Source organism: Cervus canadensis, chromosome 3 (genome assembly GCF_019320065.1).
Source record: "Cervus canadensis isolate Bull #8, Minnesota chromosome 3, ASM1932006v1, whole genome shotgun sequence".
NCBI classification, from domain to species: Eukaryota; Metazoa; Chordata; class Mammalia; order Artiodactyla; family Cervidae; genus Cervus; species Cervus canadensis.
Window position 1 is genome coordinate 41028062 of NC_057388.1, and position 25109 is coordinate 41053170.

The 25109-nt window shown below is 37.9% G+C and overlaps 1 long non-coding RNA gene and 1 pseudogene across 1 annotated transcript in view; one reads left to right on the forward strand and one right to left on the reverse strand.

Moving 5' to 3' along the window:
• LOC122438270 overlaps window positions 1–25109 on the forward strand; it is a 72137-nt gene that overhangs the window by 14985 nt on the left and 32043 nt on the right. Inside the window, exons 3-4 of the long non-coding RNA XR_006268507.1 lie at window positions 5778–5876; window positions 9884–10020. This is a non-coding gene — a long non-coding RNA (uncharacterized LOC122438270). The remainder of the gene's footprint in view (window positions 1–5777; window positions 5877–9883; window positions 10021–25109) is intronic.
• Window positions 10860–11177, reverse strand: LOC122438268 (annotated as a pseudogene).

Consider the following 25109-nt stretch of genomic DNA (forward strand, 5'->3'; position numbering starts at 1 on the left):
GTACATGGAGTCAGCTAACTAGAACCCTCAATTAACTGTCCCCCAATTTTAACAGAACAAGACAGATGAGAAATTATCTGTGATCTCAAAGCTTATATAATTTGATTTAGTAGGTTCTAATCTTGTAACAAATCCAACATAACCTTCTAAATTTCTATACTTAGAAAAACTCTCAGATTTCACTAAGCTTAATGGTATTGCAAGACCTAAATTATCATAGAAATAGCCAAGGTAAAGTATTTCACTTAGGCAAGAAATATACTTTTTTATGGTAAAGTTAAAAAAATTTTTTTTGTTAAATCTCATTCCATCAGAAACATGTTTCATTACATTTAGATATAAAATGATAAAGCTGGAGGCACAAAAATTTTTTTAAATTACATTGCATAATGAAGTGTGGAGTGTTATATGAGTATGGTTAAGAATATTGAAAATTACTACCCTTTACTTTTTTTAATTTAAGGAACATCTTTTGAGCTCTTTCTATTTCCTGCATTACCTTTGGGGGTCTGTTGGAAACTTGTGAAGGTTTTTTCTGATACATCTAATGATTTACCACTTTGCTAAGCTACTGTCCTCTCTTGCCTGCCTTTTATGATAGTCTTCTAACTGGTCTTTCTGCATCAGCCCTTGCCTGTCTGCCTCAAAGGTGAGAACAGTCCTTTATAAAATATGTCAGATTCTATCACTACTCAGCTCAAAACCTCCTAGTTACTTCCTATCCCACTAAGAGACAGCATGCTATATTCTCAGTGTATGTGGATTGCTCACTAGGGTGTGTTTTGGAAATTTGTGCAAACCTTTTGCGATGTACCTTGATTGAGTGGCATTTAGTGTGTTTGAGCCTGCTAGTCCATCCTACAGCTTCCCTTAAACAATCATTTCTTATACTCTATGATTTTTAAATCAATTTTAGAGATAAAATTTATATAAAATAAAATGGGCCATTTTAACTGTGCAGTTTGGTCAGTTTTGACACATGTATATACCCTTGTAGCCACCACAACAATCAAAGTATAAAGCATTCTCATCATCGCAGAAAGTCCCTTTGTGTGTCTTCTGCATGACTTTTGAATGTCCTTTGGACATTCTTGAAGGTGAAAAACCTGTTTATAATGATCTGAACCTAGACCTAACTCCATTTATATAAACATACAAAATGTTTTTGCATGGTTTTAAAGTACATTTGATTTTCCAGAAATGCAACCATCATATAATTTGAGGGAAGATGACACTCTAGAGTGTTCAGAATTTTACCAGAGGTCTGTCATTTAGAAAGGCATTTTAAAGATTGAATCAGCATCACCATTGGTGACTTTTGAGGCTTAAAGAAAACACACCTTTATCATTCTGCATTTGTAGGTGTCGCATTTACAGTGGTTAGAAAGGTGGCATTTTTATCTTTTACAGTGTTTATGTCTAAACACTTACCTATTGAAATAGATTAATTTTGTTATAACTTACTTCCATTTATTTCTCATTTGTATTACAGGTTCAGTATTGTATTAGTTCTTTTGAAGTTAGGTGTGTAGATAAGTTTTATCGTCAGTGAGGTTAATTTCAGGACATAAGGGAAGAATATACAACATTTGTTATAAAAAGAGAGCACTGGACCTTCAGATTAGGGGACCGTCCTGTATATTCCAATCCTGCCTCTTTCCTCCCCTAGATTACCCCTCTTTGAATCTGCTATTTACTATTCTCCTCCCTGCCCTTTTCCTCTAGCTACAGTGGCCACTGACTCCCTTGCTGTTCCATGAAATTTCCAGGCATGTCTGGATGTGTGTCCTCATTTGCTGTTGCTTCCTCTCCTGGAATGCCTTGCTACCACATATCCATATGGCCCGCTCCCTCCCTTTCTTCAGCTCTTTACTTAAATAACACTTTCTCAGTGAGGCTTTCCCTGGCCGCCGTATTTTAAATTCCATCTCTACCACTCAGCACTCCTCATGACTCTTCCCTGATTTATTTCTCTTACAGACTTATTACTCTCTGAACAGACTTTGTATTTTGCTCTTCTTTTTTTTTTTTTGGTTAACTGTTGACCTGCCCTATGCCCTCCCCCTCACCCACCCCCCCCACCCCCCAGCCAACACACTCTAAAATCTAAATTTCATGAGGACAGCTGCAAAATGTGGATTGGTTCAAAGTGGGGGTAAAAAATCATCCAGTTCCCCAGCCAATTGAAATTTGGTTCTGATATGCTACAGAGTCAGCCATGGGCTCCCTTTATCTTCCACCCTGGTGTATTGTACTAGCTTCCCCAACCTTTAGTCTTATTTAAAAAGGCAGCAGTATCCCTGAAGTTTAGAACAGTGCCCAGTTCACAGTAGGTACTCAATAAATATTTATCGAATGAATGACTGTCTTTAGATTTCCAAAAGAGGTGTTTTTGTGTGATTTTATCTAAGAATTTGGAGCCTTAGATACCTTTAGTTTTACATTGATGTGGCTTTCTGGAGAGTAATACAAAGTGTATTACCTGGAGATGTACCATTTGTGTTCTCCTTATGTTGTAAAAGTTTGGTTGGTTCATAATTCGTTCTCTAAAGGTCCTTTTGTACTTTTTTCCTCATTAAGAAGATTGATAGCTATAACCTAGTGTTATTTATAAACTATACCCATAAGGCACATTGATGTGTGTCCTACATATGGTGTAATTAATCTGAATCGTAAATTACTTACCAATCATTTGCCTCCAGGTGTCAGAGGCAATATATGGTATCTTTCTTAAGAATAATACTGGGAAAACATTGTTAATACAAATATACTTCATTGATTTGAGCTCCTACTATTTTAGAAATTGAATTAATTTTCTTGAACTGAGCTAAAAATTTTAATCTTTGAATAATCTCCAGATAAAAGCAAATCAGTGGTTTAAAGAGAATTATAGGTGGATGATCAACCTGTTTAAGAGAACAGCCTACCTATAGATAATCATTTGACACAATCATTTGTTTATTCATTCAGGCCAATATTTATTAAGCAGCTGTATGCAGCAAGCGTGGGTCTGGAAATATAAGGGCAAATGAGGCAGACTCCCAGTCTAATACAAGCAAGTAGTGACACAAGTATAGACACAATAAAATGTCCTGGTCGTCAATAGAGCAGTCTTATAGGGGACAGAAAGGAATAGATGTGGCCTGCAATGGTCACGTCTGCCTGCAGAATTGAGAATTAGATGGAAAAGTCTTCAAAAAGAAGTTAATGGTTGAACGGAATCTCTGGAGTTACAAATGTGGCTGTGTGGGTTGAGTGATGAGATGAAGATATTGTAGGCACAAACAGCAGCAGGGTGTAGAGGACGGAAATAATCCACCTGGTTAGCAGAACTGTTTCAAAGTATTGGAGTATAGACCACTGTGGGAGCGCGATGAGTTAAGACTGGAGTGGTGGGTAGAGATCAGGAATGAATGACCTGGTACCATGTACTAGAGGAATTTGAACTTTATCCTGTGGGCCATGGAGAACCAGTGAAGTCCTTCAAGAGGATCATTGCATCACTTTACTTCACTGGAGTTTGGGAATTCATTAGACAAATGGAATGGGAGGTATTTCAACTGTTAACAGCAGTCCAGATGAGCATTGTTTGAGATCCCATAGTTAAGAATGTAGCAATTAAGATAAAGAAGAGGGAGACGGATTGGAGAAATGCTGGAATCTGTAGGACTGGCTGATGGTTTTGGTGGAGGCATGGAGGGGAGAAGGACTTAGCACAAGTCATAATCTCAGATGCCTCAAGAGCCAAACAGTTGACAAAAATGAATCAAAGAAACCTCAGCACCCATTGTGGCTGTTATGAATACTAGCTGAAATGAGAGCTTACCTGAGTCTAGATGGGACATCTACTCTTCAGTTTTAGCCCATTGTTCTGTATAAGTGGAGCCTGATGTTTCATCTTCTGATTTTTAAAGAGAACCCTAAATCCTTATTTTTCTGTGACATCTCCCAAATCTTATATGTTGGCTCAAAGTTTTTTTTTTTTTTTAAGTTCTGTCTGAACCAAAATAAACAACTTCAGTAAATAAGCAGATAGGTTGCAGCCTCTGTCCTAAGATGATGCCTTTTTTTTTTTTTTAATGATTAGAAGTACAATGCTGTTCACTAAGATTGGAAGTAGAGGGAGAGAAGCAGATTAGGGAGATGATATGGAGAAGACTAATGAGATTTTGAACATGTTGAGTTTGAGGTACATCAATTAACAGCAAGCTACAAATGCAGGTCTGGAACACAAGTGAAAGTCAACTGGAAAATAAAGACCTGGGAGTTATTAGTAAATGAATGGGAGGTGAAATTATTAGCCAGTTTGCTTTAAACAACATTTCAAGAAACCTTTGTTTTTCTGTTCTTGCTCAGTGGCAACAATTGTTAGGTGTACCTCTCCTGGCCCATTTAGGAACCCTCCATAGTACCTGACACAGTCAAGGGCTTCAGAAAAATTCACTTTCTGACAAAAACAAGGATTTTTCTTGAGGATAGTTTCTGTAACACTACCCTTATTCCTATGTCTGTTTGCCTTTTGGGTTTCTAAGCAACATCTTTCTGTCACTGATGGAACCAGAAGAACTGACTTGTGGTAGTCTCTCTGAAGGCAAAAGTCAAATATCTCCAAATGTTGCTGGTTGTTTTTTTTTTCAATATTACAGATTGTAAGACCTTAGAAAATAGAGATTCTTCTTTCTTTCATAGTTCCTCATTAGCAGCTAATTTTCTTCTGTGAATACTTAGAAATGAGAATTGAGTGACATTATTCAGAGTTTGAATGCCATGTGAAGATGAACTCATTTCCCAAGGTGGTAATCTTAGTCACTTGCTCATATTACATGTAGGATTTGAGTTACTTGCAGCTCCATCAGCCTTCAAGTAGGTGTAATGTGTGTCCTCATTTCAGGACCTAGGCTGAAGGAGCATTGCTTTTTGGGGATGGCAGGTAAAGATGGCTGGTGGAAACTCACTGTCTTTTAAAACTTCTGCTCAGATATTGTGTATATCATATCTGTTCACATTCCATTGGCTAAACCTGACATCTGTGGGTGGGGATACATAATCCTCTTGGGGATGATCACCAAGGTCTACAGTAGTAGACAAGTGTATTATCTGTGCTGGGGTGTGATGAGATGATGAAAAGGTAGGAAGTACTATAATTGAGATCTTACTCTTCTGATGGGATAGGAAAAGTGCTTATAAATAATTTGATATCTGTGTGGGAGAGTAAAGGATTTATTTTTATTAATGTTGTGAAAGAAAGAGCCAAATTCCAGGTACTATTAAAAAAAAAGAAAAGGGCCAGATTCCAGCAAAGTGAGTCCACAGTCAGATCACATGCTGAGCGCTGATGACAGCCACCAAAGTGGAGTTAGTAAAAGCAATACTGACGCTGCAATGGCAGTAGTAATGCATTCCTGGCATTCAGTTCTCTGCTGGCCTCTCTGATTTTAGACTCTCTGTATATCATGGCAAACACAGACTTTTCTGGACTATGATCACCTGGAGAGCCTCTGCCCCAGCTATGGGGAGCAGCTGCCATTTCCCAATCCCAACAGGTGTTGCCATGTGGGGACACTAAGGACACTGTTGCCACCTTCAATATTTGAAATCTCACTATTTTTCAGTGTTGGCTAAAATTTAAAAGAAACACACTGTGGGCCAAACAAAGTATTCCTGTGGGTTAAATCAATCTTAGTTTGTGACTGCTTATCTAGAGGAGTGGATTAATTTCATATCCTTCAGATAATCTCCCGTGAACATGCTTCTCTCAACATATGTATTTGTTCTAGTTGTTTTACAGTTCGGAGGTGTGATTGACTTCCTTTTGCAAGAATGGAGTTGCTTAAATGACATGTATTCCTGAATAAAAGTCCAAAAAGGAAGAGAAGGTAATTTCATCCCTTCTCGATTTTTATGCAATGATCAAATTATCAGCAGAATATTAATTTTAGAGCTGGCTTTTTTCCGTGGTATACTTGTAACCAACCCAGGAGAGGCCTGACTTACTGCACAGAGGCTGGAAATGATCTGGTAGCAGCACCTGGAGGGTACTTCCTTCTCATTTCTATTCTTGTATTTGTTCTTTCCACCACTGGCATTAGTGCTTGATGTTCTCCTCATACATAGCCAATTCAGAGTTCATAGATGATGGTGACTAGAAGAAGGTTTTACCCCTAATTTTATTAGAACCAAAGAGTCAGATTGAAATGGCTGTATTTGGATGTGTGGGTGTCCCAGGTGTTTTATAGTGGCTTCCACAGCTAAGCCCTTCTGTTGCACGAATAAGGCTAATTCACAGAGAATAAATACTCTACCACAGTGATCTTCACTGGGGTCTTCTCAAGGACAAGTACAAGATTTCCATAACCCCTGGACTGCCAAGATTCATATTTCAAGATGACTTCAAATATTCAGCTAATCAAAGGGGATAAAAACTTTAGAAACCACACCCAGAAATATGTCAGACTTGTTTCTTTTCTGACTATAAATCCAGAAAACAATTGAGATTCTTTAAATTTAAATATAAAGCCCTATGGTTTATAAAATTAAAGGAATTTTTCAGAGTATTAGGAGTGCATAGCATTGTACCGATAGCATTGTTGTTTAGTTGCTAAATCACGTCCAATTCTTTTGCTACCCCATGACCCCATAGCCCACCAGGCTTTTTGTCCACTGAATTTCTCAGGCAAGAATACTGGAATAGGTTGCCATTTCCTCTGGGGCATCTTCCCAAACCAGGGATTGAACCTGCATCCCCTGCATTGTTGGTGGATTCTCTACCACTGAGTCACTTGGAAAGCCCATACTAATAGTGTACATATTTCTATTTGGAGCAGTTTGACATAGTTAGAGGTAACAACCACATATACTTGCCACTACAGTATGTTAATAGATTATGTCTAAATAAACACATATTCATAGCATTTGCCTCTTGTGATCAAGTATTGTTTAGAAAGAGATAAATTTAAGCTTTTGTATTATATATTCAAATGCATTAGCTTTAATTACACTAATGGTTTAAATTAAGAAAAAAAGTTATATTAAGTTTGACAATATAAAGTTGTTTATCTGTACTCTTTAAAAATATTTGAATTTGAGTTAGCATATAATAAAGTACAGAGGCACTTAAAAATGAGAAAGAACAAAAGCTAGTTTATGAATGAGTTTGTGGGAGTGGAAACAATGGGTAGAGATGGTGAATAATTTACCTGAAACCTAAAAAATGACTAGATGTTAAAACCGAGTAGAAAACTTAACTCAAGATTTCTTGGTAAAAGGAGAAATGTAAGTTACATAGTCTTACTGACCACTAAATTGAAATAAATCAGTTGCTCAGAAGAAACAAATACTGCTTAACATTGAACTCAAAGGAAAATTTACCTCACAGATCTTATTATGAAGGACACTGTACAAACAAAAATGTCACCAAATTGCAATTTAATGAAAGATGCCACAATATTCTTTTCATGGTCATTTCAACATAGGCTTTTGGCAGAAGTCCAGAGATACAATGTTCAATAGATTTCTATGAAAGCTGAAGAAATGTACATTAATTTTGTAATTTGGGGGTGATGGTAACACGAATGAGAATAGATTGAATAATTGCTTTTCCCTTTAAAGTGTCCACTTAGCAAAAAATAAAAGAAATATTGAGGACAACATATTGTAAAACAGACCTCCTGAGATCTTTTTGTTTTCGTTAATTCTAAAAGTATTTATTGATGTCACAATGTATATATTTGTTCTGCATGTGACCTAAAAATGTTCATAAAGATCATATCTTTAGATGATCCTTAAGTATTTATATATGATTTATATATCCACTTGTTCTAAGGATTTTCACCTATGCTGAGGTGAGGATATATAATTAAAAAGAAAAAAATCAATAAAATAGTTCATGGGTCTAATTTGGACAAAATATTTTAAATTGTTAATAAGACAAATAGTTCAAATAATGAGCAAAGTATTTTTAAAAATCCAGAGACATTTGAGATTCTCATAAATTTTATCTGTCTCTTTGCCCTAGTCATTTGTATTTCTGTTAAATAAGTGTTTCAGGTCATGTTCATATGCATTTATTTTGAGCCTTGACTTTGAGAACACAAATAGCTAATGCACGTGCCAGGTGATTTTGATCATAATGAGTGATAAAAGATGAAAGAGAAAATGTGGTGATACAAACCCTATATCAAACACCAAAGCATAAAACCTAATAGTTTTCTCACCCTCTGCCCTTTTTTCTCAAGGGAAATTGTGTGTGACATTAGTTTGAAATGGGTAAGGAAACTCTCCAAAGGTTGTAGAATGGATGGGATTAACTTTATTAAGGCTCTCCTATGAGAGACATTGTGAGGTTTTATGTTGTGTTTCTTTTACAGATATTATATGTCTTCAACTCCTGTCCATAGCATCTTGTACACGGGTTAAGTAATTTGACAAAGAAAGTGTACCAGGTTGTAATGATGGCTGTAACACAAGGAAGCTGGTTCCCCAGGGGGTTAGGTAACCTGCCCAGAGTCCCGCACTGAGGAGAGGGCAGAGCTGGGGTCTGACTCCATGGTACACAAGCAGCAGTATCAGCCTAGAGAGACCATAGAAACAGGTATTTTTAAAATGGAAAGAGACTTCATAGATCATCTAGTTATTTCATTGTCCTTTAGCACACCCATTTTACACACAAGGAAAGAGAGATACAATAACATTTATGGTCTTTCAGATGGAAATAAGGTGTGAAATTATTGAAAGTGACAGTGAAAATCGCTCAGTCGTGTCCGACTCTTTGTGAACCACAGTCCATGGAATTCCCCAGGCCAGAATACTGGAGTGGATAGTCTATCCCTTCTCCAGCAGGTCTTCCTGACCAGGAATCGAACCAGGGTCTCCTGCATTGCAGGTGGATTGTTTACCAACTGAGCTATCAGGGAAGTGTGAAATTATTGGATCAATTTAATTCTTTGCCTAGTATATAATTTATTGTTTTTGTTTTAGTTATTAAGTTGTGTCCAGCTCTTTTTCAAGCTCCTGGACTGTAGCCCAGCTGGCTTCTCTGTCCATGGGATTTTCCAGGCCAGACTACTGGAGTGGGTTGCCGTTTCCCTCTCCAGGGGATCTTCCTAAACTGGGGTTTGAACCTGCGTCTCCTACATTGGCAAGAGTATTCTTTACCACTGATCCACCAGGGAAGCGACTCATATTTTAATAAGTAAATAAGAGGACAATGTGGTAATAATTATTAACTTTTTTGTGAAGAGAAATACGTTGTTGGCAGTAAGACAAGCAGAGTAAACTGAATAAATAAAATCTAGATGCCTGAACTTTCCTGAGGTCCCCACCCAGACCTTCCCCCACTTCTCCCACTATTTTCCTATCAAATGCTTATAAGCTGGTTTAGGACAACATAGGAGTTTAGAGAAATCATAAGAGCATATTTTCATGTCTGAAGTTCACCCAAATCAATTAGCCTGCCCTTTACCAATTCCTGGCTTCCCTGGTGGCTCAGAGGTAAAAGAATCTGCCTGTCAATGCAGAAGATGGAGGAGACACAGGTTTGATTCCTGGGTCAGGAAGATCCCCTGGAGGAGGAAATAGCAACCCATTCCAGTATTCTTGCCTGGGAAATCCTATGGACAGAGGAGCCTGGTGGATAACAGTCCATGGGGTCACAAAGAACTGGACACGACTCAGGACATGCACAGCATAGTCACCAATTTCTAATTGGAAGTATTTCTGAAACTTAGGAGAGGTGGCCTATTTTAAAAAAATTAGTGGTTCTGAAAACCTGAACTCTGAGTTTCTCCGGATAAAATGTTTTTGTAATGTGATAACTGTCTATTTTTGCTTTGGATAGAAATAACTACTTTACTCATCACATTTAATTTTTTTTTTTTCTTACCAGACTGCAGCAGGTTTAATAGTGGCTCCAAGGGTATGCCCAAGTTGCAACCCCCAGAACCTACAAAGAGGACCTTATTTGCAAAAACAATCTTCGTACATGTGATTGTGCATTTTGAGATGAGATCGCTCTGGATTAAGGTGGGCCCTTGTTTGTTCTTAGCTGCTCAATTGTGTCGACTCTTTGAAACCCGATGGGCTGTAGCCTGCCAGGCTCCTCTGTCCATAGACTTTTCCAGGCAGCAATACTGGAGTGGGTTGCCATTTCCTACTCCAACATTTAATTTTTTTAAAAAACAACTACTCCTTTGCCTCTTATTTGGAGCAATACTAGTCCTCCCTCAGTGTGGCTAGTGATGTCCAGCTGGGGTGTGTGGTCCACAGAGGTTTTACCCGTTAAGAGAACTTGGAGACTGCAAGCTCTCTCTCTCTGAGTAGCTGGTTCCAGTGTTTATTCATCCTTGTAATTAGGGCATTCATCTTTACATCTACTATGCATGACTCCTACATTTTCTCTGGCTCTGCCTGCTATGCTGACTGGGACAAGCTGGGCAGAAATTCCCTTCCCAGGGAACCTTCCCAAATGCAGGCAGATGATGCCCAGTGCAGTGGTTGTTGCCATGTGAGTTGCAAAACAAATTGTAATGTGCCCATCATATCCTTTAAGTCACAATAATCCTACTCTAATGCTCAGCTCAAACTAGTCACTGTGGTAAATCTCAGTACCCCGAAATTATTGTATCTTCTCCTTCCTTTCCCCCATCAAAACAGCTACTTGTTAAATATTGAGTGCAACAAAATAATTATCTGATGAAATGTTTTTCATTTGGTAAGATTGAAGGAAAAGACTATTTTCTTCAGCAGCCATTTGCTTTTTAAAGTAAGCACCTATTGATTAAAGAATAAAATGCTTATTGCTTTTTTTTTTTTAACAAAAGCACAACAGGACAAATCCACACTTTTATTTATTTTCAAGAAGTTTAAATCCTCGAACGGTACAGCATCACACAGATTCTGTGTCCAGTGGCCTCAGCAGGAGGATTACTTTGGAATTTGGCGCGGACCATGCCACTGTTTCATGAGCTCGAGTTATCTTTCCCCAGATTACTCTGGTTTTGTTAGGTTTTCCACCAGGAGTTACTGTGTTGTTCTTTGCTTTGTACACATAAGCACTAGAATTCAGTTTTATCTCGAGCATATACACCTTCAATTTTCAGGAAATCAGTGTGTTCCCTTTGGTTCTGTAGACCCCGTTTATAGCCAGCAAAAATGGCCTTGGACCACAGCCTTCCAGACATATTTGTCGTTTTAGAAGTCCCGTTCCCAGCAGGCCTCCACAGGGTCCAAGATGGCTGAAAGAGAGCTGCTTATTGCTATTAATTATTAGAACTTGAAGCTAATGTTATTTCCTTTCAGGCTTGTGCAGTTTAGAAATAATAATGAAGTGTTTGGGGAGGGAGGTGGGAGGGGAGTTCAGGATGGGGAACACATGTAAATCCATGGCTGATTCATGTCAATGTATGGCAAAAACCACTACAATATTGTAAAGTAATTAGCCTCCAACTAATAAAGATAAATTTTTAAAAAATGAAGTGTTTAGCAAGTTGTACTCATCCCCCAAAGTAATACCGATTATTATTAGATCTGTATTATTATTAGTCCAAACAGTTCTTTGGTTCTATAAATAATATTTCTATGCCTTTATCTGAAAAGTTTTCTGCTTTAATACAGTCCATATTAACAGTTCTGAAATAGACAGTAGGTTAATAAGCTCATTTTCTTAAATTGTCCTTATAGGTCTCATTATAATGTCCTTTAAAGCTTTAAGTTGCTTTTCCCTGGAATCTAAGTAATTTGTAATATATCTATAAGCATTTATTTTCCCCATATTCCTATAAGATGCACACTTTTAAAAATGTAAACAACAAAAAAAAATGTAAACAGCCAAAATAGAAACATTACTGTAACTTAGAATTAACCCATCCTGGGAACAAAGGGAAGGTAGCTCAGTGGTTAATATATTTTATAGTATTGCTCATACATAACAATGTTAGACACAGTTTCAAATGTGTTACTTTCTTGACTCATATTTACAATGAAAATCACCAGTATCCTCTATTCTTTTCTATTCTCTCCTGGTATACTTGTATAAACCCCATCCTATGTCAGTTTATACTTGAACAGATTGTTTTTCTTTCCTAAAGTAATTACACTACTGTGTTGTTCAGTCACTAAGTTGTGCCCGATTCTTTGTGACTGCATGGACTGCAGCACACCAGGCTTCCCTGTCCTTCACTATTTGCCAGACTTTGCTTAAACTCATGTCCATTGATTCAGTAATGCCATCCAACCATCTCACCCTCTGCCACTCTGTTCTTCTCCTGCCCTCGATCTTTCCCAGCATCAGGGTCTTTTCCAGTGAGTTGGGGCTGCTTGTATCAGGTGGCCAAAGTATTGGAGCTTCAGCTTCAGCATCAGTCCTTCCAATGAATATTCAGGGTTGATTTCCTTAATATTGACTGGTTTAATCTCCTTGCAGTCCAAGGGCCTCTCAAGAGGCCTCCAGGACCACAATTCAAAAGCATCAATTCTTAGCACTCAGCCTTCTTTATGGGCCAACTCTCACATCTGTACATGACTCCTGGAAAAATCATAGCTTTGACTATATGGACCTTTGTCAGCAAAGTAATGTCTCTGCTTTTTAATATGCTGTCTAGATTTGTCATAGCTTTCCTTCCAAGGAGCAAGTGTCTTTTAATTTTGTGGCTGCAGTCACAATCTGCAGTGATTCTGGAGCCCAAGAAAATAAAATCTATCACTGTTTCTACTTTTTCCCCATCTACTTGCCAGTAAGTGATGGGAACGGATGCCATGCTGTTAGTTTTTTAAATGTTGAGTTTTAAGCCAGCTTTTTCACTCTCCTCTTTCACCCTCATCAGGAGGCTCTTTAGTTCCTGTTTGTGTTCTGCCATTAGAGTGGTATCATCTGCATATCTGAGCTTATTGACATTTCTCCCGGCAATCTTGATTCCATCTTGTGAGTCATCCAGCCTGGCATTTCACAAGATGTACTCTTCAAATAAGTAAAATAAGCAGGGTGACAATATACAGCCCTGACATACTTTTTTCCAATTTTGAATCAGTCCATTGTTCCGTGTCTGGTTCTAACTGCTGCTTATTGATCTGCATATCCCTTTCTCAGGAGACAGGTAAGGTGATCTGGTATTCTCATCTCTTTGAAGAATTTTCTGAAGTCTTGTGATACACACAGTCAAAGGCTTTAGTGTTGTCAGTGAACCAGAAGGAGATGTTTTTCTGGAATTCTCTTCCTTTTTCTATGATCCAACAGATGTTAGCAATCTGTCCTCTGGTACCCCTGCCTTTTTTAAACTCAGCTTGTACATCTGGATGTTCCTGGTTCACATACTACTGAATGCTAGCTTGAAAGATTTTGAGCATCACCTTGCTAGCTTGTGAAATGAGCTCACTTGTGTGGTAATTTGAACATTTTTTGGCATTGCCTTTCTTTCGAGTTGGAATGACGACTGACATTTTCTAGTCCTTTGGCGACTGCTGAATTTTCCAGATTTGCTGGCATATTGCATGCAGCGCTTTAACAGCACCATCTTTTAGGATTTGAAACAGCTCAGCTGGAATTCTATCACCTCCACTAGCTTTGTCCTTTAGTAGTGCTTCCTGAGGCCCACTTGACTACACACTCCAGAATGTCTGGCTCTAGGTGAGTGACCACACCATTATGGTTATCCAGGTCATTAAGGCATTTTTGGTATAGTTCTTTTGTGTATTCTTGCCACTCTTCTTAATCTCTCTGCTTCTTTTAGGTCCTGGCTGTTTCTGTGCTTTATTGTGCTCATCTTTGCATGAAATGTTCCTTTGGTGTCTCCAGTTTTCTTGAGGAGATCTCTAGTCTTTCCCATCCTATTATTTTCCTCTATATATATATATATATTTTTTTTTTCTTTGCATTGTTCACTAAGAAAGCTTTCTTATCTCTCCTTGCTATTCTCTGGATCTCTGCATTCATTTGGGTGTGTCTTTCCCTTTCTCCTTTGCTTTTCTCTTCTTTTCTCAGCTATTTGTAAGACTTCCTCAGACAGGCACTTTGCCTTCTTGCATTTCTTTTTCTTTGGGATGGTTTTGGTCATCGTGCCCTATACAGTGTTGTGAATCTCCATCCATAGTTCTTCAGGTACTCTGCCTACTAGATCCAATCGCTTGAATCTATTTGTCACCTCTACTGTATAATCATTAAGGGATTTGATTTAGGTCATACCTGAATGGTCTAGTGGTCTTCCCTACTTTCTTCAGTTTAAGCCAGAATTTTGCAATAAGGAGAGTTCATGATCTGAGCCACCATCAATTCCAGGTCTTGTTTTTGCTGACTGTGTTGAGCTTCTCCATCTTTGGCTGCAAAGAACATAATCAGTCTGATTTTGGTATTGACCAGCTTGTGATGTCCATGTGTAGAATTGTCATCTCTTGTGTTGTAGGAAGAGGGTATTTACTATGACCAGTGAGTTCTCTTGGCAAAACTCTGTTAGCTTTTGCTGTGTTTCATTTCATACTCCAAGGCCAAACTTGCCTGTTACTCCAGGTATCTCTTGACTTCCTACTTTTGCATTCCAATCCCCTATGATGAAAAGAATATCTTTCTTTTGGTGTTAGTTCTAGAAGGTCTTATAGGTCTTCATAGAATCATTCAACTTCAGCTTCTTTGGCATTAATGGTTGGGGCATAGATTTCGATTACTGTGATGTTGAATGGTTTGTCTTGGAAACAAACTGAGATCATTTTGTCATTTTTTGAGATTATACCCAACTACTGCATTTTGGACTCTTTTGTTGACTATGAGGGCTATTCCATTTCTTCTAAGGTATTCTTGCCCACAGTAGTAGATATAATGGTCATCTGAATTTAATTCGCCCATTCCTGTCCATTTTAGTTCACTGATTCCTAAAATGTTGATATTCACTCTTGCCATCTCCTGCTTGACCACATCCAATTTCTCTTAGATTCTTGGACCTAACACTCTATGTTCCTATGCAGTGTTGTTCTTTATAGCATCAGACTTTACTTTCATCACCACACACATCCACAACTGAGCGTCATTTCTGCTTTGGCCTAGCCTCTTCATTCTTTCTGGAGCTATTTCTCCATTCTTCCCCAGCAGCATATTGGACACCTACTGACCTAGGAGGCACTTCTTTCAGTGTCATGTCTTTTATGCTTTTTTATACTGTTCATGGGGTTCTCAAAGCAAGAATACGGGAGTGGTTTGCCATTCCCTTCTCCAGTAGACTACGTTTTGTCAGAATTCTCCACCATGACTTGTCCATCTTGGGTGGCCCTGCACAACATAGCTCATAGCTTCATTGAGTCACACAAGGCTATTATCCATGTGATCATTTTGGTTAGCTTCCTGCAAGTGTCGTTTTCATTCTGGATGCCGTGAGATTGCATTTCTTGCTTCTTCTGTCTGCCCTCTGATGGATGAGGATAAGAGGCCTGTGGACACTTCCTAATGGGAAGGACTGGTTGTGGGGAAAACTGGGTCTTGCTCTGGTGGTCAGAGCCATGCTCAGTAAATCTTTAATCCAGTTTTCTGCTGATGGGTGGAGCTGTGCTCTCTGTTAGTTGTTTGGCCTGAGACGACCCAGTCCTAGAGTCTGCAGGCCCTGTGGTAGGGTAATGGTGACCTCCAAGAAGACTTACGCCAATACGCACCTCCTGGGACTGCGACTGCCTGTACCCCTGTCTACAGGGCAGACCACTGCTGACCCACGCCTCCTCAGGAGACCCTCAAACAGACAGGCAAGTCTGGCTCAGTCTCTTGTGAGATCATGTTAGTGGTATCCCACTAAGCATCTCCTGTTCTTATTCATCCATTTTTCTGTCTTGTTAGAAATTTTAGTTTTAATGCAAATTTCCTTGGTGGCAGCCACCTCTTTCAAGTTTGAAATTACTCTTAGCCATCATCATTAAAGTTGCTAATGAAAATGCTTATGGCATAGGGTTTAGGTCGGATACCTTGAGATGATCTTCAGTGCCCAAGTCCCTGTTAGCTCTGATAATACAATGGAAATAAGGAAACACTGAAAAGATGAAGATAAAATGTTTTTTTGAAAAGGGAAAGAGGCCATAATGTCAGAGAAATCTAGAGAGTCAAATATACAGAATGAATGATACAGATGAATAATATGACTAAATGGGAAGACGTGAGAACAGGGGAAAGTATGTGATCAAGAGAGAGACATATGGCAAATAAAAGTTCAGTAAGTAGATAAAAGTTCAATGTATACAGCAAGACTTACTTAAAATTGGCACACCAGATTTCCATTATTCTCAATGCTTGTTTTAAGATACACTTCTAAGATAATTTTTAAAATTTACCATTGGCATTTAACGTTCTCTTCAAAAGTTAATCTACCTTTTTATATGAAGAAAAATCAATAACATTTATATTTGATTTTGGCTAACATATAGAAACTTATATTTTTCATTTCATAGAACCGCTGTATGAAATGCAAGAGTAGGCAGGGCTTTGAGATCCAGGTAGATTTGAATTCAAATCTTGTTTTTTCCATTTAGTACTTGTTAATTCCAAAAGAACCACTGAATTCTCTTGCCTCATAGGCAGAATGGAGCCAAAATTAAAAATGTTCAGGTCTATAATAAAGTTTAGAAATTATACATGCTAAATTATTTTTCAGGTAGTGTACATAAAATATATCAATGCTATTTAAAAAAAATATATCAAAGCTATTTTTATTAAGTCATGTAGTCCCATTAGTCATTGATATAAGTAATATTTCTTGTTTGGATTCCTTGCATTTCATTTAACAAGTCTTGTATATTTTCTTATTTTTGTGTGCTTGGTATTGTGTCATTAAATGTGAAATTTTAATATTCAAAACCAATCCTTACAAAATAACTCTACAATTTAATATAATTATTTCCTATTTGCAACCAGAATTCATATTGTTCTGCTAATGGGTATCACCTTAACCAAGTAATCAAGTTAAAATCACTAATGAGAAAAACTTCTCATTGTGTGTCCCTAATACAATGCACCAAAGACACAGCATCACTTATTATGCATTCTTGCCAGTGATACATGTTTTGATCTCATAATGAGGAAACTTCAAAGAAATCCAAATTGGAGGATATTCTGTAAAAACAAATAGACTATATTTTTAAAAAACATTTAAGAGGAAGGCTGGGCAACTTTCCAGATTAATGGAGATTGAAAGCTATAACAACTAAGTGCAGTGAGTAATCCTTGATTGGATTCTGAATTAGGAGGAAGGTTGCCATAAAGATCATTATTGATGAAGTTTGACTATGGGCAGTCTATTAGATAATAATATAATATTGTATTAATCTTGAAATCCCTGATTATTAAAATAATAACTATAAATACATACATAGATAGATAGGCGGAGAAAGAGAGAAAGCAAATGCTAAAGCAAGTGTGACAGACTGGTAAAGCTGGTGAAACTGGATGAAGAATATCAGGAATTGTATGTCCTATTTTTACAGTTCTTTTGCAGTTTTGTAAATTACTTAATACGAAAAAGTTCAAAAATTGTATATCTTGTTTTATAGAAAGTAATTGATTTCCTGATGCAACTAGTTAACTTTTTAAATAGAATTTATTTAGAAAAAGCTTACAGGTCCAAATCACAGGTATAAGTCTGCCCTTAGCAACCTATCAACTTGTCATAATTGATGCATTATTCTCATGAATGTGCTTAAAAGAAGTAATGAGAGTGATGAATTCTCTCATCTTTTATAATGTGTGGTTCCTCCAGGCTAGCATAATGCCATAGATAGATCTGCAAGTAGAAGTGTGCATTATTAATGTGAATCAAATCGATGATTAAGTAGGAAGCAGCAGTTACAATGAGCAGTTTTGAAGTTTTAACTTTTTTTATGTTTTTACCTTTTTACATATGAATATGTAAAAGTTGGACCTAGCAAAAGAATAAGCTTCTTTTGGGAAAAATAAATCTCAACCTAGCCACTGATTTTCAGGGAAAACCATTAATATATGTTTTTAAAGAATCATTTTGAATATTTTAGATTTGTTTTCTTTGAGAATCTAAGAAGATATCTCTCATATAGCTTTCTCTGCAATCTGGAAACAAATTAAATCTTACTTTTTAGTATTTGGTATTTCAAAAGGTAAAAGAGAGTCTTGAATTTTTCATTGTTTCCTCCTCTATTAGGAATGAGAAATTCTTTGTATGTGGCAGTCAAAAAATGCAGTTTTCAAACAACACAAAAATGGTACTGTTATTTGGATTAGCATCATTTCTGTATTCTCAACTTTGTGTGCATGCATTCATTTTAGTTTATAACTTTAGATTCTATCTTTCTTTAAAAAATAGATTTCCTTTATAAAACTAGCAAAAAGCAAGTGCCAATTTATTTCATATATTCTCTAGTTGAGAGTGGCCACAGGATCCAAGAGGCCCTGTGTCATGAGGTCAGTGTTGTGGGGGCTGAGGGCTTTTGTAAGCCCCTGGTTGGTCTGACTGGATTTCCAGGGTGAGTTAAAACAGTCTTTTATATCATGGGATACCTTTCCCAGGTTGTGCAATGTAACCTTTAAAACCAAGCAAACCTGTTGCTCAACTACTTCAGTCCTGTTTCTTCTGTATCCACATCAGGTTATTTTCATACAAACATGGTTCATTCAATAGGACATTTATGTTGCAGGAAGGGGGAACATTTATACCACCTGACAAGAAGGACTGGAAAGATTTCTGTGGACTTCTTGAATTTTTTTTTTAATTAATTTGAAAATATGCTGTAAGCCAACTGGGGTTTGGAACACACTCTGAAAAAGCAGGCTTTATTGTCTGGATAAAATTCAGGTTCAACCAAGAAGAGGTGATATCAGATGTAATTGTTGTTTGTGGGTGGCTCTCCCCCTTCTCCTCTCTAACCATCCAGGCTACCACTGGGCTATCCTTTATTTCTCAACCTAGGACTATGCCACAGGTGTGTCAGGGGAGGCACTGCCGAGAGCCACTTCCCACCAAGACCTTAGACCAGGTCACTGGAGTAGGAATGGACATACATGTTCTTGTTCTGGGGCAGAAGGTGGGAGAGAAAGTGAGAAGAGTACGTGAATCGTCCTGACAAGAGAGCATACTTAATCGTTTCAATCATTACAAATTTCTTTAGTTTTTACACAGTGACTTTAAGAGTCAGTCATCTATTCCCTTTGAAGTAGATGATTCCTTTCTTACACTTTGTGTTTTGCCTTCCAAATTTATTTTGAGAAAAATGTGCATCAACCAAGTTTGAACTCAGTTTAACTGATTAATTTGTTCATTCCTCAAGTATCAATCCCTCAAAGAAAAAGAAAACAATGTGATCCCAAGAAATGAGTTTGAAAATTTTATTTTTAAAAAGAGGAAAAGAAATTGCTAACATTTCTTTGGATGGTTCTATGCTGTAACTTTCCACTGTCAACATCTGAAACTTGCAGAGTTTCTGTTACAAAAGCTGCTCTTGCATAATGCTCTCTTCTTCACTTTATTCTATAGTATTTCAAGCCCACAACTACTTTGCTGCATTATGAGGATATTTCAAGGTCTACCGCATGTCAAAATACACATATTATTAATTTTATCCAGGTATTCAACAAATGATTACTGAAGGCCTTGTTATTGTTGTTTGGTTGCTCAGTGGTGTCCAACTCTTTGCAATCCCATGGACTGCAACACACCAGGTTTCCCTGTCCTTCACCATCTCCCAAAGCTTGCTCAAACTCAGGTCCATTGAATTGGTGATTTCATCCAACCATCACTGTCTGTGAGCCAAAGATACAAAAATGAAGCCCCCAGCCTAATAGAAATGTATACAGAATAATTATAGTCACAGAAATGTTAGAAAAAATACCTGTGAAGTGCAACTAGTACCGGACAATGAAATAGCTAGTTGTGCCAGAGAGATTCAAGGAATGTGGTAATATTTTATCAAGGTCTTAAAAGATGACTAGAGATTCGCCCAGTGGGTCCACCCAGTGGGAGTAGGCATTCCAATCACAGGGAACATTGTTTGCAAAAGCACGGAGGCCTGAAATGCAAAATAAATCCTGAAAGTGGCCTGGAATCACTGGAATTTAGGGTACAAAAATTAAGAATAACTTCCTTTCACCAGTTGGCTGGCTCGCTCTCAGCTGCCTCTCACATTATCCTCTTGATTTCACTCTGGCTTCTGCTTCCAATACAACAGGGCTCTTATTAGCACTCAGCATCTCTGGTCACTGAGGGTAGTTTCTGAGCTAGTTTATGAGCATCAGACTCCTTTCATGAAAGGGACACACCTCGTGCCCCCGCGTATATTACTCTCTTTAACAAAATCAGTCCTGCCCAGTCTAATTATTCTCCCTATTTGTTGGGGTTTATTCCCAAAGACTTTCGACTGTTTTCAAGTCAAGTCTACCCTTGAAGAGTAAAGATTTGTCATCATTTGGGATAATTAACTAAGGAATACAATGCAAATCCTGGAAATAATCCTGAGAAGTATTCCAAAATGCTTCTAAAAAGTATTTAGAAATGCTAGCATCTTTATAGCCTTTTAAGATGATTCTTTGGAGAGAGATACATCCAGAAATAATAAGGTAAAACTGTGGAATTCAGTGGTGGGAGGGGAGGGTAGTGTGGAGAGTTTAGATGAAATAATATTAGTGAATAGACATTTGGGGTCCATTGTAATAATCCATTTTTACATATGTTTGAAACTTTTAATAATAAAAAGTTTTAAAAGTCACCTTACATTATAGTCATCTTTATCTGTTTTATAGGTTGGGAAGGAATAATCATTTTCATAAACATCAAGATACATGGTACACTTTAATGTCATCAGTTCATTACTTCCCCCACCCAAATTGAGAGAATCTAAGTTCTCTGTAAGGACCTCTGGTACCTTTTGCTATAAATTTTTTAAATATCTATTCATATATAGATAAATAATATTTTATCAATTTCAAAGATAATTAAGTAGGAAGCTAAGTATGTACTGTAAATCCAGTAGATTGTTCAATTGCGAAATCATGCCCAACTCTGTAACCATGTACACTAAAAATTCTACCTTTTACCTCAAAGAGTGCATTACTTCTTATTTTAGCTTGTCATTTTTTTTTTATTTTACAGTACAACTGCACTATGAACACGAATGAAAAATACCATCAAATGTAAAAGTAGAGTTATTTTCCCCTCTGTTATGTCGTTATATTGATTTATTTGCCCCCTTTATAATGCCCTCCTCACCTATTAAAAAAAAACAACTTTGAGAACTGGAGGCATTCTTAGAGAATACAAATCATGTTCAAATCAGACTCTATTTCAAATTGCCTAGCCTGTAAAGTAGCTTATAGATGTCTTCAGCCCATTTGCAGAATATAAAATGTTTTGTTACAGGAATGGTAAAGTGACTCAGTGGGTCCTGTTATTCCCTGGGAGAACCCACAGACTCCAGAGCACAGGGCGAGCTTGCCAGTCCAGCTCACCTTTCGATCCAGAGAGCCTGTGGAGATGAACAATGACCGCAAGCAAGGTTGTGCTCTTCCTATTCAAGTCAATCCTGAACTCACAGCGTCTGCATTTTGTCGTGGTTCTCCTTACTCCAAATCCAGCTAAATTAACACACTCCTCATTCTTAACCTTTTCATTTTATAAATCCCCTCTACAAATTTAAATTTACACATTTTTCTAGGACACTTTCCCTTTAGGTGATGGTTTCCCAAAGTGTCTCACACCTAAATTGCTTGGAGTGCTGCCCCCACCACAGGCGTTCTGGATTAGAAACTCTGGAGGTGGGCCATGGGAATGGGACTCCAGTGCACGTTAATGACTGACAGCTAAGTCTTTGGAGGAAGTTTTCGTTTGGCTATGAAATGGCAGGAGAGTGAAAAAGTTGGCTTAAAGCTCACCATTCAGAAAACTAAGATCATGGCATCCGGTCCCATCACTTCATGGCAAATAGATGGGGAAACAGTGGCTGACTTTATTTTTCTGGGCTCCAAAATCATTGCAGATGGTGATTGCAGCCATGAAATTAAAAGATGCTTACTCCTTGGAAGGAAAGTTATGACCAACCTACAGCATATTAAAAAGCAGAGACATTACTTTGCCAACAAAGGTCCGTCTATTCAAGGCTATGGTTTTTCCAGTAGTCATGTATGGATGTGAGAGTTGGACTATAAAGAAAGCTGAGCGCTGAAGAATTGATGCTTTTGAACTATGGTGTTGGAGAAGACTCTTGAGAGTCCCTTGGACTGCAAGGAGATCCAACCAGTCCATCCTAAAGGAGATCAGCCCTGGGTGTTCATTGGAAGGACTGATGCTGAAGCTGAAACCCCAATACTTTGGCCACCTGATGCAGAGAGCTGACTTATTTGAAAAGACCCTGATGCTGGGAAAGATTGAGGGCAGGAGGAGACGAGGACGATAGAGGATGAGATGATTGGATGGCATCACCGACACAATGGACATGGGTTTGGGTGGACTCCGGGAGTTGGTGATGGACAGGGAGGCCTGGCGTGCTGTGGTTCATGGGGTCACAAAGAGTCGGACACGACTGAGCGACTGAACTGAACCGAACTGAACTGTTCCTGTCCACTGCCCATCTTGAGAAGTGTATTTCCTCAAGTTGTAAAATGCCCTGTTGATTTAACAACACCTTTTCATGCAAAAAAAAAAAACACCTTTTGGGGAAAATTTTAGAAATAATTGCAAAAATATCCATCAGTTCTAGAAATGGTGACATTACACCTATATTTACCAGTTGTCAAGTCACTTAATAGTGAGCTCTTTTAAAATACATGTTTAAGTGATGAAGAATCACTTAAACTTGAAATTTTTATTTTCAAATTGTGAGTATTTTATGCCAATGAAAAGAAACTACTGAGGCAAGTTGTGCTGTTTTGCAGTAGCAGTCTTCAAACTGTACCTATGCCTAAACTATGATATAAATACTTTGCAAGAAATATGAAGGCCAGAAAAAAAGAGTTTTAGGAGAATTAGGATTCTGTATATTTAGTTTCTCTTTGCACTCCTTAATAGTGATCTGAAAAAGAAATTTCTGGAGAGAGGACCAAGATGACAACCTAAGAGGCTCCCGAGCTACCCTCCCATGGATGCACTAAAAGTTGCACATGGAGCAGATACCGCTGAAAGATCCAGAAACTAGCCAAGCAACTCCTACACGCCGGGTAAGTAAGAAAATACCCACATAAAAACAGGCAGGAGAGAATGAGACATTCTCTCACCATAAATCTTACCCCTGGCATGGAGTAAGGACTAAACCCCCAACTCCCAGTTTTCCCTTCAGTGGAAGGCTTGCACCCTACATGAAGCACCCTGAGTTTTAGGACTCCCATTTAACTAGTTCCCCAAACACCTAGCTCTGAAAGCTGATAGGACTTACATTCACAAGGCCATAGCAAGCAAAAATAATATTGTTAATAAATTGTGTTGGAAAATTGGACACTTATCTAACATCCCACACAAAAATCAATTCAAAGTGGACTAATGACTTGAATACAATGATTCCATAAAATTCCTTGAAGAAATCATAAGGGGGTGAGCTTTTTGACACCTGGGCTTCCCCAGTGACTCAACAGGTAAAGAACCCACCTACAAGGCAGGAGACACAGGAGACACGGGTTCGATCCTTAGGTCATGAAGATCCCCTGGAGGAGGAAACGGCAACCTGCCCAGTATTCTCTCCTGAAAAAAATTCTGTGGAAAGAGGAGACTGGTGGGTTACAGTCCACAGGGTCACAGAGTCAGACACACCCGAGTGACTAATCATGAATGCAAACTCTTTGACGTTGGTCTTGATAGTGATTTTTTTAAATTTGATATCAAAAGTAAAGTTAACAAAAGTAAAAATAAAGAAATGAGGTGACATCAAACTAAAAATAAAACGCTGCACGGCACAGGAAATCATCAATAAGATGAAAAGGAAATCTGTGGAGTGGAAGAAAATATTTGCACACCACATATTCATGCAGAATATACAAGGAACTCATAGAACCCAGTAGCAAAACAGGAAATAACCCAATTAAAAAATAGGCAAAGTATCTGAATAGACATTTTTCCAAGGAAGACATACAAATAGCCAGCAGGTACATGAAAAGGTGCTCAGCAGGTAAATGCAAAGCAAAATCATGATAAGGTATCACCTCACACCTTCTAGAATGGCCATCCTCTAAAAGACAAGAGATAGCAAGTATTGACAAGGCTGTGGAGAAAAGGGAACCTTTGTGTCCTGCGGGTGGAAATGTAAATTGGTTCAGCCAGTATGGAAAACAGCATGGAGAGTCCTCAAAACATGAAAAATAGAACTGCAGGATGATCCAGCAATCCCACTCCTGGGTGTATATCGGAAGGAAGCTAAATCACTATCTCGAAGAGACAAATGTATTCTCTTCATAGCAGCAGTATTCAGAGTAGCCAAGATGTAAAAACAACCTAAGTGCCTGTCCTCATGTGAATGGATAAAGAAAAGTGGTTTTATATATACAGATACACATATAATGGAATTTTATCCCACCTTAAAAAGGAAGGGCATCTTGTCATATGCATTGATAAGGGTAAAGCTGGAGAGCATTATACTAAGTGAAATAACCCAGACAAAGACAAATACTGCATGGTATTACTTACATGTGAAATCTGAGGGAGGAAAAAAGTCAAACACATAAAAACACAGTAGAAAAGTAGCTTCCTGTGGCAAGGGTGGGGAGCTGGGTACAGTGAAGGAAATAGGGAGAGGTTGGCAAAGTGTTATATAAAAAAGAATGAATAACATCGGAGGATCTAAGTATAACGTGACTATGGTTGATAACAGTGTATTTATTGTATGACTGAATTTGGTAAAAGAGTAGAACTTAAATGTTCTTACACACACAAAAAAGTAAATATGTGAGGTGCTTGATATGTTAATTAACTCAATGGGACCAATTATTTTACAATGTATACATATATCAAATCATCACATAGTACACTTTAGATGCTTTATAGCTTTGTCAATTATATAGCAAAAAAACTGAAAAAAAATTTTTTTAGCTCATCTGCCTGAGGATACAACATTTCCACCTCTTCTTTCACACAATCCTGCCCCATTATCTTATTTTAAAGAAGCAAGGCCTTCTCTTACTCTGATCTTTCCATCGTGTATTACCCTACAGT